At 34.2% G+C, this 17,277-nt stretch overlaps 1 protein-coding gene across 4 annotated transcripts in view; it reads left to right on the top strand.

Moving 5' to 3' along the window:
• Window positions 1-17,277, top strand: part of fmt (phosphatase 6 regulatory subunit 1-like protein fmt) — a 450,952-nt gene that overhangs the window by 323,321 nt on the left and 110,354 nt on the right. The window lies entirely within an intron of this gene.

Here is a 17,277-nt window from a genome sequence, read left to right as displayed (position 1 = left end):
ATGTTAAATAATTAGAGATGATGGTTTTTATGCATATGAAAAGTGTTTATGTTTACTGTTTTCTTTAACAGGTATTCGTTTTTCTGCTGAAAAAACCTTGTTGAAATATCACATGCTTTTTTCTCTGGTATTTAAATAAGGTGAAAATTTCATTTCATAAATGCCAACATTTAGTTGGCAGTAACATATTTGGTTTACATCATAGGTTGAGAAAATAAGTTCAGGTGGGCATGAACTACGATGAAATGAATTTTATTTATTTATGTATCTTATAGATGAAAATGCAAGAAATTAATCAGCAAAACTATATATAGATTATGGCAGTTCAGTTAATTAGTCAATAGCACTATTTGAAAATGAATGCAAGTTCCTGTGGCCTCCAGTGAAGAAGTGTGTGGAGAAATAATGAGTGATATTATTCATAAGCTGCACAGCCACCACACATGCAAAAGGATGACTGTGAAAAAATTCTCACAAATTTAGTAAGTGAGCATAGTGGTCTTACCCAGTTCTAAATCTGTTTAGCCAGATCCAGAGGTATTGAGGTAGATTAGGTACTGGAGGTTTGACAGTTGGATCTGTGATCAGGTACTTGTTTGTAGGATAACCCTTTCAAAAAGTTTGTAAGGAATCCATAGCAATACTTGTTAGATTTTGTGGGGCAATCTTTGATTCATGCCAAAGTTTCAGGTGTCATTTATCATTCATTATTGAAGAGAAGAAATTAGATAGCCAGATTTTTACTCTTTAGCCAAGATGAGTAAGAAAATCTGAAGGTACATCATCAATGCCAGGAGTCTTATTTAGTTTGAGGACTGCATCAATTTAAGTTACTGGGTTGGAGTTTACTGTAGATGTAGGACATGATAAGAAACTTTTTTTTTTTAAAGATGATTGATCTCTTCTGAGATCTATCATCTTTACAAAAATCTGAGAATTTTCAGTTTAGTTTTTTTTGTGTGTGTGCTAAGATTTTTGCAATACAGTTTGGGTTTACTTTTCCTTTTGTTCTGTTTGGAGTGTTGGTACCTCCTAGTTGGTTCCAGGTTGGTGGTTGTCAAAGATGAGGTTGTCTGTTAGCATCCAGTCTTTCAGTTGTTGGTTTGTCATCATTTATTATGTTCCTATAATGTACTGTGTAAGCTGAAATCTCTGAGGATGATGCCAGGATGGGCCAGTCAAATAGAGGAGGTTTATATGCATTGTAAATTGAGACGTTTTACAGGTGGATACTAATGAAAAAGTTATTTTATGATTATCCCAGAGAATCATGGATGCTTTCCAGATTTGCTTTTGTGTGTAGCCAGGAATGATAATATTTTCTTGTAAGACGTAGTGCAACTCTTGTAGAACAACAATGTCCATTTTGTGCCTGAGTTTGATCTGGTAAATCCTTCTGAGTCATGGAGCTGATTGCAACCATATAGCTCTATAGATGGAGAATAGCAGATTCCCAGAAATGGAGGGCAGTGGGATAAGCAAGGTAACCTGACATATAAGCAGACCAACAGCAGCATTACCATCAGCGATAGAGCAGCCTGTGACAAAGCATCTCAAACCAAAACTCCATGGAACCCTAAGCCGACAATGTGGTATGGTGCCCTTTTAAGCTGATTCTGAATTTGCAGTTGTCATCTTCGGAAATAGTGTTTGTCCTTAGGTTTTGGACACCAGTGTATAAGGAAAGAGTATAATGTGAGCTTCATAATATGAAATGTTTTTATTATTATTATTATTGAAACTATTATTGTTTGATGTCTGTACTAACAAAAATGATTATGATGTGGATGGATTATGTGAATCACCTCCATGTTATTGTTGGTAAAATTTGCTTGACACTTTGTTGTGATTGGCTTTAGTTTGTTCAAACAGAATTTCCTTTATTTAAGCTTAACATTAAAGATCCCAGACTTCCCGTAAAATACGGAATCGTCCCGTTTTTGGCTAATGTGTCCCGTTGTTCCGAGAAAACTCTTCAGGGCAGCTTTTTGTCCTGTATTTTAGAGTTCAAGACTGAATAACAAAATCGATGAGTTACAATTTCTATTCTGTTACAAACATCGCTCTCCGTCATTACAGGGAACTGTAGACACATTGTTATTTTCTCAAGGCAAGTGATGGCAACACTGCAACAATGATAAGTTCGTTAGAACAGTGCGTATGTGCATTGACATTTTGGCGTGTGCTGTGATATTGGCTCAGCTTTAAATAGCACAGAACGGTCCATTTGGCCCACGCCATTTTAGAAGTTGGCTCCGAGAGAAACAGGTTGGTGCTTGCAGAATATTAATTACTGTATGGCTGCTGTTAAAATGTATGGCTTTTCAGTTCTCCTGTGGCCCTGTTGAACATTGAAAATGCCATGTGGGCAAACAAAAAACACAAGCATTAATTGTAAATGTTTTGGCTACTTCTTGAGTTGCAAGAGGAAAGATTGATTAGTGAAAAGGCATTCCAATCTCATAAAATTGATTTCTACAACACATGTGTCATATATAAAAGAATGGTCACAGTATATGCTGAAATTAGTATGTCTTGGGTGAAACTGAGAACAGCATTATGTTGGGAAAATGTTCTTCAAACTATTAATCAGACCGCTGTCATATCAAACATTGTTGAATCTGATTTGTTTGATGAAGTAATGATAGTGAAAACAGCTCTGAAGTCCAAAGAAGATAGTGAAGTGAAGGACATTTTGAAATCCAAACATTTAGATGAAGTCTGGGTGGATCTCTTAAAAAATGTTGAATGAGAACTATCAAATTTAAAGAAAGTAGTGGAGTTCGTTATGTCTATCCCTGGAACAAATGCATGTGTTGAAAGATTATTTTCTCACATGAACGCACTGTGGACTGATGAGAAAAACAAATTGTCTGTAAAAATCAATGCTTATTGTAAAATCGTTCTTCAGTGAGGATTGTGCAGCTTTTCATGACCTGATTCTTAAAAACAAACAATTGTTAAGTGAAAAGTATTGCAAGAGTGAACGACTGATTGATTAATAAGAATATTGTCAGGTGGGAAGAGCATTACTGTATTAACAATCTATTTTGTATCTATAATAGTAAGTAAAAAACCATTTGAAGGCAACTTAAAGTGACGATGAAAATATGCAGCCTAACAATTGGATTTACTATTTTTTTACTTATACTTAGTATGGTGTGTAAGACTGGCATATGTGATGGATGTGCATGCTAAACTTTAACCCTCAGTCATAAGTGTCCCATATTTTTTTCCAATGTATCTGGGATCCCTATTTAACATAAATAAATTTACTGCAGAAGATGTGCACCAATATCTGATGCATAGGTTACTCCTCCTGCTTACCACTTTCATGGAGTTCAGGGACACAGGACAACAGCCCCCTTCATCAACTAATTCAGTAAATGAATTTTTTTCCTATTAACATTGACTTTTTTCACCTTCAGTTGAAAAGCCCTTATAAATGCCCTCATCTTTGACCAGGTTGAAATCAAGATATTTCCAACCTAAGGCGTTTTATTTATACAGTTCAATCATCTGCTCATTGGACATCATCATCAGATGCCATATTGTCACTCCTTTCCTTAGTAAAGTTCCATACCAGTTCTCACCATATGGTCCTGTCATATGCCTTTCTAAAGACATCAACTCTCTGAGGATCAGTCACTCCAGACACACCATCCATCTCATTGATTTTAGATGGTGTGTGTGTGTGTGTGAAAATGTGTTGAAAAAGAAAGACCCTAATCGTTACAAGAACAGCTGTATTTTAGCTCAAATTAGCTGTTACTTGGAATGTTAAATTCAAATGAATTAAAGGACGGATTTTTAATTGAATAAATGAATTGCACAAAACCGACACTACTAGTGGGTTCAATTTATGGAAAATATAAAGTGGAAAAGGTAAATCCTTGAGAAGTGACAGTTTTCTTAATATGTTGTCTGGAAAGTGGATAACAGTATAGTGTGCTGAACATATGTTGTAGTGGTTTTTGCTTATTTGGTTAACAGAAATAGAGGTTTGTATATATAGGATCGAATATTTTGGTGAGTATACAGTTTTTAATGTATCTCGGATGAGAGAAATAGTTCAGGTGCACTACGTCTTATTATTTTGTCCAATACTTGCATTGCATTGATTTTTTTTTTTTTTTTTTTTTTTTTTTTTTTTTTTTTTTTAAGAAAAGAATATAAGCATGTCATGAAGATATGAGAATGTGAATTGTCCAAGTAAAAATACTAATAACCTGATAGGAGGTCTGTTTCATTGTTTACTTGATTCATTTAGGAGTGTTTTTTTTTTAAGATTTCCCAGTTTTATTTTGAAAGATGAAGTAATATAGGGTCTCATGAAATCATGTTAGTTCCTATGAAAATAATAATATGCTTATTTATTTATTCTTTGAAAAGCCAATAGAAAAAGTAATATTCATTTCTAGTAAATCTTTTGAACTAATATTTATACTCTACAGGAAGTGTTACACCCTGATAACTTAAGAATGTGAAAATTTCAGTTATCATGATGTAACAGGAGAAGAAATAAAAACCCTGTATAGATAACTAAGTAAGCAAGCTTGTTCCTAAGCAGATATCGTTAAGAGCCTTTGAAAGTAACGAATACAAAAAATTAAAAGAAAGAAAATTATGCTTGCATCCAAGTGAAAAAAATAGCGGAAATTGTTTGTTGAACTAAAAAAAAAAAAGGAAGGAAATTTTATTACAGTTGTGATATGATAAAATAAGGTTAAGTAAAGCAAAGAAGATTATTCATAGGTTTTTGTATGTGAGAGGCTAGTTTTTACACTTGAAATAAGAGATTAAAGATTCGAGTTAATTCTTAGAAAATTTTGGAAAGGGAATTAATTTAGTATAGATGGCCTAGAGGTTAGCTTAAACAAAAACCAAAGCTCAAGGTCATAATTCCCGAATTGAACATCCGCCAAAACATCGTGCGGTCCATGTGCACGTGTCAGTCGCGTGCACATGGACCGCATGATGTTTTGGCAGAAAAATGCCACTCTAATTGGTCAGTGAAATTGACTCCAGTAAGATGGGAAGAAAAGAAATTGAAGAAGGTGCTGGTAGGGGTCATCATATAAAAGGGTTAGGAACCCCCTCACACACACACGAGGGCTTTTTCCCTCAGAGTTTTCTTCATGAGTCTTCGTATAGGTCTCGTGGTTTTCTTGAGTGACGGGTTAGGAGTTTTCTCCATCCAATTTCGATTCCGTGTTCCTATTGTAAGAAATGAGGGACGTCGTTTAGTTAAAAAGAAAGAAGATAATGTCAGTGTGTTTCATCATCCAGTGATCATAACGAGAGAAAGAAAATTCTATAAAGAGGTCAGTGCCCATGTGGTGAATTTCACAGCCATAGAATAGATGATCCTATGTATGTCCTTGATTGAAGAATGTAAGGTAAAGATTGTGAAAGCCCATCTTAGTGCCAAAAGAACTTAGAAGTGATAAGTTATAGAAGAGTTCGTCCTAGGAAGGTAAAAATCGGAAAAAGGTAGAGACCAGTGTAGAAGACCCAAGTCAAAAGGTACTGTAAAATCTCTTGTCAATTCAAATTATATGTAACTGTAATCATTGTTCAATTACTGAACAGTTGAAGGGATTAATGAGAATTATACTAGGACTTTAGTACATGTCAGACTAGAATGAAAATGAGCTTGTTACTATACATTAATAAGTATTCATGTGCCTAGAGATTTATGCATGTACATTGTATTTTATTTAAGAGAGTTTTAAGGGTCAAAAGTGTGTATTAGCTCAGTGAAAGGATAAATTTAATCCATATTGTCTTAGTAAGAAAATTAGAGTAACTGAATATATATGTCCTAGAAAATACAGAATTATAGCGTGATCAGATCAGTAAGGGGTTAGACAGAAGAGGTCAACTAGTTCTAGAATTATAGATGTTTGTATGTATAGAATCTGTTATGGCGATATGATCACAATTCTTATATAGGATCTTAACCTAATACTTGTGTTTAGCTAGTGTTAATTTATATTATATATTCTTAGTTTTATTTGATAAAGAATTAATTGTATCATGTTTAAGAGTTCAATAAACTTTTGTTCCTTGAAAATACAGTTGTTTGAGATTGCCGCTCAATGCACCACTTGTAACAATGTACGAACCTAATCATGTGGGTGGCGTGGAATTTTGTTAAGTTACGAGATAAAGGTCACGACTGTATATTAGTTTCCCACTCAGACATATTTTGGTAATTGCTCCTTGTTTTTGAATTTTATATCTTAAACTAAATGTCCTGAAAAGCGCAGTATAAAATAAATATTTAGGGACACTAAGGGAAGAAGAAGCTTGAATATTTGTATTTGGGTGATATCTCGTTTATAGATGAGATTTGGATAAAGACAAGTAGAGTTTCACATGTAAGGATACTTGAAATCCTAATAATCATAAATTGGGACACAACAGAAGCTTTTCACAAGCTATAGTAGTTCATTAGTTAAAAAAACAATAACTCAGAAGCAAAAACTGGTGACTTTATCATTGAACTCTTGTTGAGTTTAGTGATGTCAAAACATCATAGCAGAACTTAATATTTTCTATTCTATACCTACACTATGAGAAATGAAACATGCTTCATTCATATTAACTTATCACGTGGAATCGATTGAATAGACGTTGCTGAGTTACACATTGGAGCAACATCATGGAAATGTGTTACTTGAATAAATAGGGAGCCAAATGGTACAACAGAACATGTGGGACTTAAAATTTGATAATTTTAATTTGATTGATGATTTAAAAACATCAATTAAAAATAAGCTATTCAATGTATCTTCCCTTATTTCTTTGCTCGTTACCCCAGCTGACATATAGCATTTATTTACTTATAGGCCTGTGACCTCCCATTGTGTGGGAGTTATAAACTTTTTGGACGCCCTTCACGTGGATCATCTTCAAGGCTGGTATGGCCATGTTTAAACTCGGCAGCCCATTCCTTAATTGTCAAAAATGAAGGAGAAGAGTGCCCATAAACTTTTATGAACTTCAAATGAAGTTCTTTTGGCATTAAACCTTCTTTTATAAAGAATTTTATAACTCACAATACTCAATTTTATCCAAAAGAACGTGTAGGATATATTCAAGGGATACAGGCAACACTTTTACTTCAGACAGCTGTATGAAACAAACTACTTGATAGAATGACTTGCAATTTCACATGGATACTTATGACAGATGTACCAACTTAGAAAAAAAAAATCTTACTGATAGTGTTGCCATCTTTGGTCGATGTCGAGAACTTTTCAGACCACTCTCGTATAGCCATTGTGAATAAAAATTTGTTTTTACTTCCTGTTAAGGAAGGTGTTATAAGTAGAGATGGTGCCATTCACCAGGGTCTTGACTGCACCTTATTTCATTGCTTCTGTAGCCTGGTTGGTAGTGTGACGATATCCTTTTGAAAAGACCCAGATTCAAATTATCTCTGAACACAAGGACTTATGACCCAAATACAAAAATCTCTGCTACTCTCTTATGGAAAGAGTAAGATTTTCTCTCCTGTAAATTTTTGTTCTCTGGCAAAAAAACAGTAAAACTACCTGAGAGTACATGAACTGAACAGATGTAACAAACTCTGAGGTCTTAGTTATCCCATTTATAATTTCAGCCAAGTTTTGTTTTAGCTTATCTTTTGCTCAAGTATGAAAGATATGCTGCCTAGTACAAAGATTATGTACACTGAGAATATCCAAGATTGGTAGCTTGTAATTTACTTTTTATTATTATTATGTTATACTTCTATAGAGGAAGTCCAGGGATCATTGAGGGTGGGGCATTTTAATGGTTAATATATCATCATCAAATTCCTGTACCCTCATTGTTATACTACATAAAAAAGTTACATCATTGCTAACTTCCTTTCTTTCAAATTAATCTGTTATCTGTCCAGAAACCAATATTACCAGATCTTATATTTTTCTCTTCTATGGCACTTTTTTTATCAATCCACCTAGATCTTGGTCTTCCTCTGGGTCTTTCTCCTGCAATCCTGACAAAGAGCACTTATTTTGCTAACCTGTAATATCCCATTATGTTTAAGTCACCATAACACATTCTCAAATGATAAAAACGTCAAATTTTTTCCTAATATCCTCATTTTTTTAGTCTTTGATCTTTCTCTGGTCTATAAATTGATTTGAACACTGTCTTGTAAACACCTAATTTTGTGTTTAGGATAATTTCTCTCTTGTTCTATATACATTTATTGAGTTCACTTCCTACCGTACCATACCATCTTTGCTAATTCTGTTATCTATCTCCATTTTTAATTTCCATCTCCACTAAAAAAATTGTCTTAAATAACTGAAATATTTTACTTGTTCTGTCAGTTTATCATTCAGGATGCAGTTGATGTATTTGATACCGCTTCCTATTTTCATTGTCTTTGTCTTTTTATTGCTGATTTTCATATCAAATTTATTACAACAGTTAATCAGTTTAGAGTAATCCTACAAACTTGTACTGGATTTATTTAGAAGTATAACATCTGCATATAGTTATTCCAGTTTATTAAACTGGAATAACTGTATGCAGACCACATGTTTATTAAAGAAAACTGTATTTAAATTAAGAGGATATTAAATCCCACATTGTTTTAAAACCGAATAAGAAACTCAAAGATTGGAATCAGAGAGTTTCATGCCGAATATAGTATAATAAACTATAAAAGTATCGGTGATTACTAGCGTGAGCTAATGCAAGTAGTCCTAGTACGTAGTACAATCTCGGGCAACTCGCAGCAAAGGTGGTAATCAGAACTTTACCACTTTTGCTGCGAGTTGCCCGAGTTTGTACTACGTACTTGGACTACTTGCATTAGCTCATGCTAGTAGTCGCCGATACTTTTATAGTTTATTATACTATATTCGGCGTGAAACTCTCTGATTCCAATCTTTGAGATTCTTATTCGGTTTTAAAACAATGTGGGATTTATTATCCCCTTAATTTAAATAATGTTTATATCGCCGAAATGAAGCCTATTGGCTCTTTATATTTAAGTAACTTAATGGTTGCACCTTTTTGACAACTCGTATTGCAGAGTATATAAGTTCTTTTCGCTATACCCTTTGGTATTTATTTGGTCTAGCTACTCGCTGATGAAGCCTCAATAAAGGCTGAAACCGGTCTGGGTAGTGATCTCCCACCATAATGTAATAACAGCATACATTTCCTAGGAAATGTGTTTTTACATTATGGAAAATACCAAGAATAGCGATCGGAACTTGACCACCTTTGCTGCGAGTTGCCCGAGATTATACTACGTACTAGGACTACTTGCATTAGCTCACGCTAGTAATCGCCGATACTTTTATAATTTACTATATTCGGCATCAAACTCTCTGATTCCAATTATTATTATTGTTGTTGTTCCGGGCAACTCCAAGGAGTCGACAGACTCATCGAGGGAGGCCCTAACATCATGTCAAGAACAACTATTCGACATTCACATAGTATCTATCATACCTTGCCTTGAACTCATTCACGGTCATAGCACCCACAACAGACTCTGGAAGCTTATTCGACTCATTCACTACTCTCCAAGTAAAAAACCTAGCTCTAACACCTTTGTCAACTACGCTCTTGCCCAGCTTCCATTCATGGCCCCTAGTCCTCCCACCACCAGTCATATTTTCAAAAATATATTCTGGATCAATCTTATAGAAACCCTTCAGTAATTTGAATGTCTCAATCATATCACCCCTTCTTCGCCTATCGACCAATTTCTGCAACCCACAAATCTTCAACCTATTCTCATAAGGTTCATTCCACAGACCTGCTATCTTCTTGGTCACTCGTCTCTGGATCCTCTCCACTTCCTCCCCATCACGAAGAAACCCTGGTGCCCATAACTGGGCACATTAGTCCAGATGGGGTCTTATCAAGGCTCGATACAGAGGAATAACATCTTGTTTGTCTCTGCATGTTAAAGTATTTTTCAGAAGACAAGTGATTTGGTAAGTTGTTTTAGTCACTTTTGCAATGTGCCCCCTAAACTTCAATTCCCTATCCACCAACACTCCCAAATCCCTGGCCTCATTAATTTCCTGGAGTACGGTTCCACCAATGTGATATACTGCTGCTATTCTTTTCACCCCAAAGTGCATAACCTTAAACTTTGACACATTAAATTGACATCCATTTTTCTTAGCCCAGTCCTCCAAACTATCCAAATCATCCTGTAAAATTTTGACATCCTGTGCACTCATAATTGCTCTACCCAACTTTGCATCATCAGCAAACAAGTGAACACTTCCTCTCAAATCCTTTCCTATATCATTGATGAACAAATTGAAAAGCAGTGGTCCAAGAACAGAGCCCTGCGGCACTCCACTAGTCACAAGACATCTTTTTGACTCCACTCCTGAATAAACCACTCTCTGGTATCTCTCCTTCAACCACCCTCCTATCCATCTCACCAACCCTATATCTATCCCCATCTGCTCCAGTTTACTGATTGGGTTCTATGTGGTATCCTATCAAAAGCCTTGGCAAGGTCCAGTAGTATTACTGTAAACCCATTACCCCTATCCAGTTCAGCCGTCACTGTGTTATAAAACGTGAGCAAATTACTGAGGCATGATCTACCCTTCACAAAACCATGTTGTCTCCCATACAATATCCCATTTTCATCTGTCCAATCCTGTATTCTTTTCTTGACTAATTTCTCTAAGACCTTGACAATGATTCCTGATATGCTAATCGGTCGGTAATTTACAACAGCAGTCTTGGAACCACCTTTATGCAGTGGAACTATTTTCCCCTCTTTCCAACCCCTCGGGACTAACCCAGACCCGAGACTCAAATTAAACAAAATGGTCAAGGGTACTGACAATTCTTTAGCTGCTTCTCGTACAACACGAGCTGGTATACCATCCAATCCCGCAGATGTATTGACATTGAGGTTATGCAATAGACTACTCACCTCCACTTCATTCCCCACAATTCCCGTATAATCTACTGGTACATTCGTTTCTGCAGTGTCACCACCTGGATGATATATTCTTGCAAAGTGCTCACTCAGTAACTCAACTATATCAACTGATTCAGTTACCTCCCTACCATTGGCATTCTTTAAAATCATTCTGCCATGTACATTTTTCCTTTTACTTGCTACATATCTAAAAAACTGTTTAGGATTCTCTTTAGCCTGCATGGCCAATGGTCTTTCGTAATCCTTTTTTTGCTTTTCTTACTACGCTCGTTACCCTTCTGGCCTGCGCTTTATACCGTTCGTGTGCCTGCCGGTCACTTTGAGTTTCTTATTCCAATCTTTCCAATCTTTGAGTTTCTTATTCGGTTTTAAAACAATGTGGGATTTAATATTCCCTTAATTTAAATAATGTTTATATCACCGAAATGAAGCCTATTGGCTCTTTATATTTAAGTAAGAAAACTGTTTTTAAAACTAAAGTACTAAAAACAACACCCGACAATTTTCGTTAGTCATCAGAGTAACATCTTCAGGGGTAAAAAGAACTAAAAGTTTAAAGCACAAACTACTAGAAATTACAAAAATTAGTTGATTTGTTGGTATTGTGAACATCTAAACAGTTTGTTAAAAAAACCGAATAACAGATCTATTTGAACGTTAATGCGTGTTAGCTGGAGACAATGCTGTTTATTGTCGCTTTCTGTGGTTCATTCTCACTCTGTCCGAGGTCTGAAATTGGTAAATTTTTAATAAACAATGACCAAACTTGATTTAAAATCAAACCTTGGTTTTTGTTCCATTGCGTAGGAATTTAATCATATTTGCTGCCTCTTTGAATTTTCTTGTGAAATAATTCTTATCTATATAGGACATGTTTCTTCTATCCCAGAGTACATCATGACCAGTAGAGGTATGAAATGCCAATCCCGATTTATGTTCGCTCTTATTTTGTACGTCCTTTTGATGTTTGCTCATGTGGATTTCTCCCGATCTCTCTGTCTGGCCCACATAGCAGATGCCACAGGAACAGTGAATATAGTAAATAACTATAAAACCCTGGTTTTTTCATTGGGTAATGTGGAGTTTTCGGAAGATGAAGAGATCTTGATATTTTTTCAAGTAGCAGGAAAGTCACTTTTATGTTGTATTTGTAGAGAAGTTTGGCTAATTTATCTGTTACATTCTTGATATAAGGAAGGGTGACTGTGTTCTTAAAATCTTGTTTATTTAAGTTTCTTGTAGGTGCTGTATTGAGAATTTTCTTAATTAACTTAGTATTGAAACCATTCAGTTGTAGGATCTGTGTTAAGTATTGTATTTCTTCTGTACTGGGGATGTTGTATGCTTTATCCCTTAAGGTTTTTATTAGGCCTGTTTTTTGCTTGGGGTAGTGATGCGAAGTAACGTGCAGAAATTTTCTTGTGTTTGTTGGTTTTCTATAGATGGAGAACGATAATGTTTTTTTTTTTCATTTATTTCTATAAGAATTTCTAGGAAAGGAAGTTTTTTTTTTTCTTCTTCTAGTTCCAGAGTGAATTTTATGTGGATGTAAGTTATTAAGATAGTCTTGAAATGTAGTCAGTTCTAGTGCTGTTCCTGGCCAAATGATGAAGATATCATCCACATAGTAGAGCCATATTTTTGGTTTTTTGTGCCAGTTTTATAAAGCATTATCTGTAAAGTTTGTAAAGTATTGTTTTTAGTACTTGTTTAGTTTTAAAAACAGTTTTCTTTAATAAACATGTGGTCACAAAACCAGAATAACTATATTGAACTTCTTAACCACAGAAACCTCTGCAGGATAACATCTGCATATGATCTTTAAAGGTGCCTGTAGCATAACTATAATTACAAATTATATAATTATAATATATATATATAATTATGACCAAAATTACATAACCACAGTAATAAACTGTAATGAAAGTACAGATTGTCGTGACGTTCTATTTTCATGTTATGTTCTAAATCCGCCATCTTGGTTCAAGTCACTCTTATCAATATAACAACTAATTGCAAATTGATCACCGATCCAAAAGTAGGGAAATTTATAATTATACTGCGCCACCCTATTTTTTTAGATTAGTCTATATAAAATAGTAGGATCCATTCTTAATTAAGTTAGCAGTCTCTTCATTTATTTAGGCCGAATTATTTACTATTCCACTTGGGGTTCCTGCAAGATTCGAATATTTATGAACGGTGCAATAAAAGGGATTCAGGCAAACACAATATTTAGATTAACAAAATAAAACATTTAATATATGATATATATAACAAATACAAGAATTCTGCTTTAAAATGAAACAATACAATTAACTTTATACATCTTGCTAAGTCACTCATGCCAATTCAATGTTCTAAACTTTCACATACAATTCACAGCTTCAAAATCATAAGCTTTCTTAACTCAAGTTAATAAAATGAAACTTCCTATTTAATCAGTCTCCGCATATCCATCAGCTGTACTTAATGTTTAAATTCACAAGAAGCACTAATCAAGGTAGACAGTATTCCAAGCAATCTTATTTTGGACTTTGAACTTCCAAGATATGTTAATGTTAGAATAAACAGACAAATATGACTACTCTTACCAGATACAATCTTCAATACATCAAATAATTGTGAGCACACTTATGAATTAACTTAATTACGTTAGCGGAACACATTAATAAAAATTCTCCAACGATTTGACTGAACTGCTGTTAGTTGCGCTTCACTACTCAAAAAAAAACACATCAATAAGGCACTGATATCTTTCCTTGTTTACTTTTCTCAAACTAGTTAATTTCAATATGATTCTTCTCAGGGCAACATAGAATTAAGACGTAATCCTAGACTAACTGGAACTAATCAGAATTTTTCATTGAATGTCCAGTTCTTTATTTATCCGGATACGGCATTAATTTTCCTATACAACACAGCTGACTTCACTTGTAGCTAAGTATATGATTCACTATGTTTTGGCTCACTTCTAAGCACTATTCTCATGAATTTCTGCCCTATAGAACTTATAATTTTCTTCCACTTCCTTTGCTTGTATCCTACCTTCCTTTCCGCTCCGCAAAAACTTCCTCCCTTCTCTCTAATTAAAAATCTTCTATTATTTTTCTTCTCCTTTCAGTTCGAAGGTCACGCTCTTCTTCGACTCATGCTTGTTTATTTCCATGCGTCTCCATGACAACAAATGAACGCAAACATTTCGCTAATGTAATACAATGCTCTACTACTACATGAGTGATTACATAACGTTAAATTTTCACAAATAAGAAATAAACAGAATATTTGAGCTACTTAATCAGCTTTTTCATTACATATAAAATTAATTATAATAATACTTTTCGTTACATCTTATATATTTTAGTTATTATAAATTCTGCACATATTATTGCTTAATAAATTAATAGTAGGTTAAGTTTAGAATAAATATTTAAATAGTAATCCTAAATTAAGGAATAATAAATAATTTTTATACAAATCATGATTAATACATAATAAGCAATGTTAAATGTGAATGAAAAAAAAAATAAATTACACAACGTAGTTTCATTCACAATTTAACAAGATATTTTATACAGAAAATAACAATATATCATCATCTATAGATACAAGCAAATCAAAGAACAGGAATGCAAGGTATATACAACAATCAGCTTACCAGTTAAAAACAGTTGCTGAGCTAGAAATCAGAATTAATATTAATAAATAATAATAACACCGTTTTTGATGTTTACATGAAATAAGAATCTCCCAAACTTCTGGGAAAGAGAGAGAATCGTTCCAATTCATTAGGCCAATGTAAAAGGACTTCACAACTTTCTTTGAAAAGGCATTCATATTTAAAACTGCTTTTATGGAGAAGATGAGCTTCTTCCCATCGGATACTGTGTTTAGTGTCAATACTATGCTGTACCAGACTAGACTTTTGAGGTTTCTCGTATTCAAGGTAGTACTGATGTTCATTAATTCTTTTTACCGCAGGACGGTCATCTGCCCAAAGTGTGTCAAATTACATTCACAAGGAAGCTGGTAAATACCAGCTAAAGATAGAGGTGACCATATGTCTTTTGTAGATGGTAACAGATGAAAAATGTTGTTGATTTGATATTAGAATATATGGGAATAAGGGGATACTTCTTCAGAAGTCTACCAATAGGGTCAGAGATGCCAGAAATATAAGGGATTGGTACCCTGCAGTTTGTTAAAGAATCCTTCCCATGACTTTTGTGTAGCAGTTTTACACAATGCTTCACTTTCTTACATTTTTCTCTGTATTCTCTAAGAGCACAAGCTTATTGACTTGCCAGGAACTTTTGATATGCTTTCTTCTTTTCCTTCGCTGCCTTTTTAACTTTATGATTCCAACATGGAATTATGAATTTTCTTTCCTTGCAGACAACTTCACCACATGCCTCTTTGGCTGAATCAATCAATGTTTTCTTCAAGGTTTGCTACTAAATCTCCATTACTTTGTTCTTGTTTTCAAGCTCTTTCATTCTTTTTTTGATAATTTTTGTGTATTTGACTCTATATTTCACCTCTGAAAGCTGCTTCTTACACGCTGTTCTTTTCTATAAGAAATTCAGATTCATCCACCTCAAAATTAAATGGTAATCACTTTTAATTTCAAATCCTCTGTATATTCTTGTATCCTGAACCAATGGAAAAACATCCCTGTCGACAATCACATAGTCAACAAGCTTTTCTTATTTCTTGCGTCTTCTCTCCATGTGAATTTGCATACTTATTTAATAATAACTAGTCCATGTCTTGAACAAAAATCCATCAGGTACTTGTTATTGTTATTTATTACTTACTTATTATTTGCTTTGCTGTTTTCTTCAAATTTTTCCAAACCATTTTTGTATGTCTTGTAATCATTCCCTACTTTGCTTTTTAGATCTCTGACAAGGATCAACTTTTCCTTTTTCATAGTGTCAGCTGCCTTCTCTAATTCCTCAAAAAATTCCTGCACTTCTCCCTTATTAGAACCTTTTGTGGGACCCATAAACACAAATTAGTTTCTTTGTTTCAGTAACACCTATTATGTCATTCTGGTACTTATCCAATTCTTCTGCTAGTTCTGCTACTTCTCTGTTCATTGCGTGTTATGTTGATAGTGTCAATCTTGAACTCTGATGTTCAGTTGTGATTTGTTCCAGTAGCTTGCTTTTCTCTGTTTGCCCTTGACAAGAACAGAGGGGAGTGGGCTTTGTTTAACTGGGCATTGCCAAGCTGACATGAAATTCTGTTTTGTTTTATCATCATTTTGTATTATGGTTTAAGTTAATAAGAATACAATTAGGTTGACTAAATTCCAAATTGCTATCCTATCCTCATTCATTCACTATCCAGGTTGAATCCTAACATTAGAAGATTAGGATTGAACATTAAGTCAGATGCCCTGGTCAGTTCTCCTTAAAAAGCTACATGTTAGTCTCCTCCTGGTTATTCAGTTTGGACTCTTTAGCACCCTTGCTAATACATTAGATTCATATCAGGACTAGAACTTTTGGCCCAATTATGTGAAGTTTCATGTTAATAGTTAAAAAAGATATATATGAAAATACAAATTAATATTTCACTGAGCAACAATTCATTTATTTGTTCAAATTAATTATAACAGTAAAGCATGTACATAATTAAATTTTCATCATTGTCAATATCAATAGAGACAATGACCTGTTATTAAAGTTCTTCAATGTAATCCTATTTAAAATAATCATGATCTAGCTTCTTAGCTAGCTCCTATGACTTCTTTTTTAACATTAGACTGCTAAGGCACACTCCTGATCTAGTTATAATGGAGAACCAGTGATTTAGGATGTCCTCAACATCACGATCCTTACCTTCACATTTCTGTTTTTTGGATATTCCCTGTTTTTCATGGCCTGTCTTCTTCTTGCAGTTTATCTTACTATTGTATCATATATGCAATCATAGATTTCAGTACTTCAGTTATCTCCACCAGATGATGATGACTGATATTGGGCAATTGGCCTTTGATTTGCTCTATCATGGCAATTTTTTTTACTAGTGACAAATGTTTATGTGATATCTTGGTAAGAGGCTAAAATTTTATAAAATTAAAAACAAAATTTACCAAAAAATGAGCACTGAAAAAAATGTACACTTTTCAGATGTGTACATTTTTTTTTGCATAGGCTCAGCATGAAAGATAATAAGTGTACTCAACTGATGTTAGTAGCAACATTCCCCCCCCCCCCCCCAAACATACACACACTTAGAAAGTTATGCTTTAACACGAGTTGGTTATTGGAATGATGAGTCATTTACAAGATGTATTTTGGCACAGTATTATG

This window comes from Typopeltis vanoorti, chromosome 16, assembly GCF_054136105.1.
Source record: "Typopeltis vanoorti isolate ZY-2024b chromosome 16, IOZ_Tvanoo_1.0, whole genome shotgun sequence".
In the NCBI taxonomy this organism is placed as follows: domain Eukaryota; kingdom Metazoa; phylum Arthropoda; class Arachnida; order Uropygi; family Thelyphonidae; genus Typopeltis; species Typopeltis vanoorti.
Note: the sequence above shows the minus strand (reverse complement) of the source record. Positions and strands in the feature narration are given on the sequence as shown.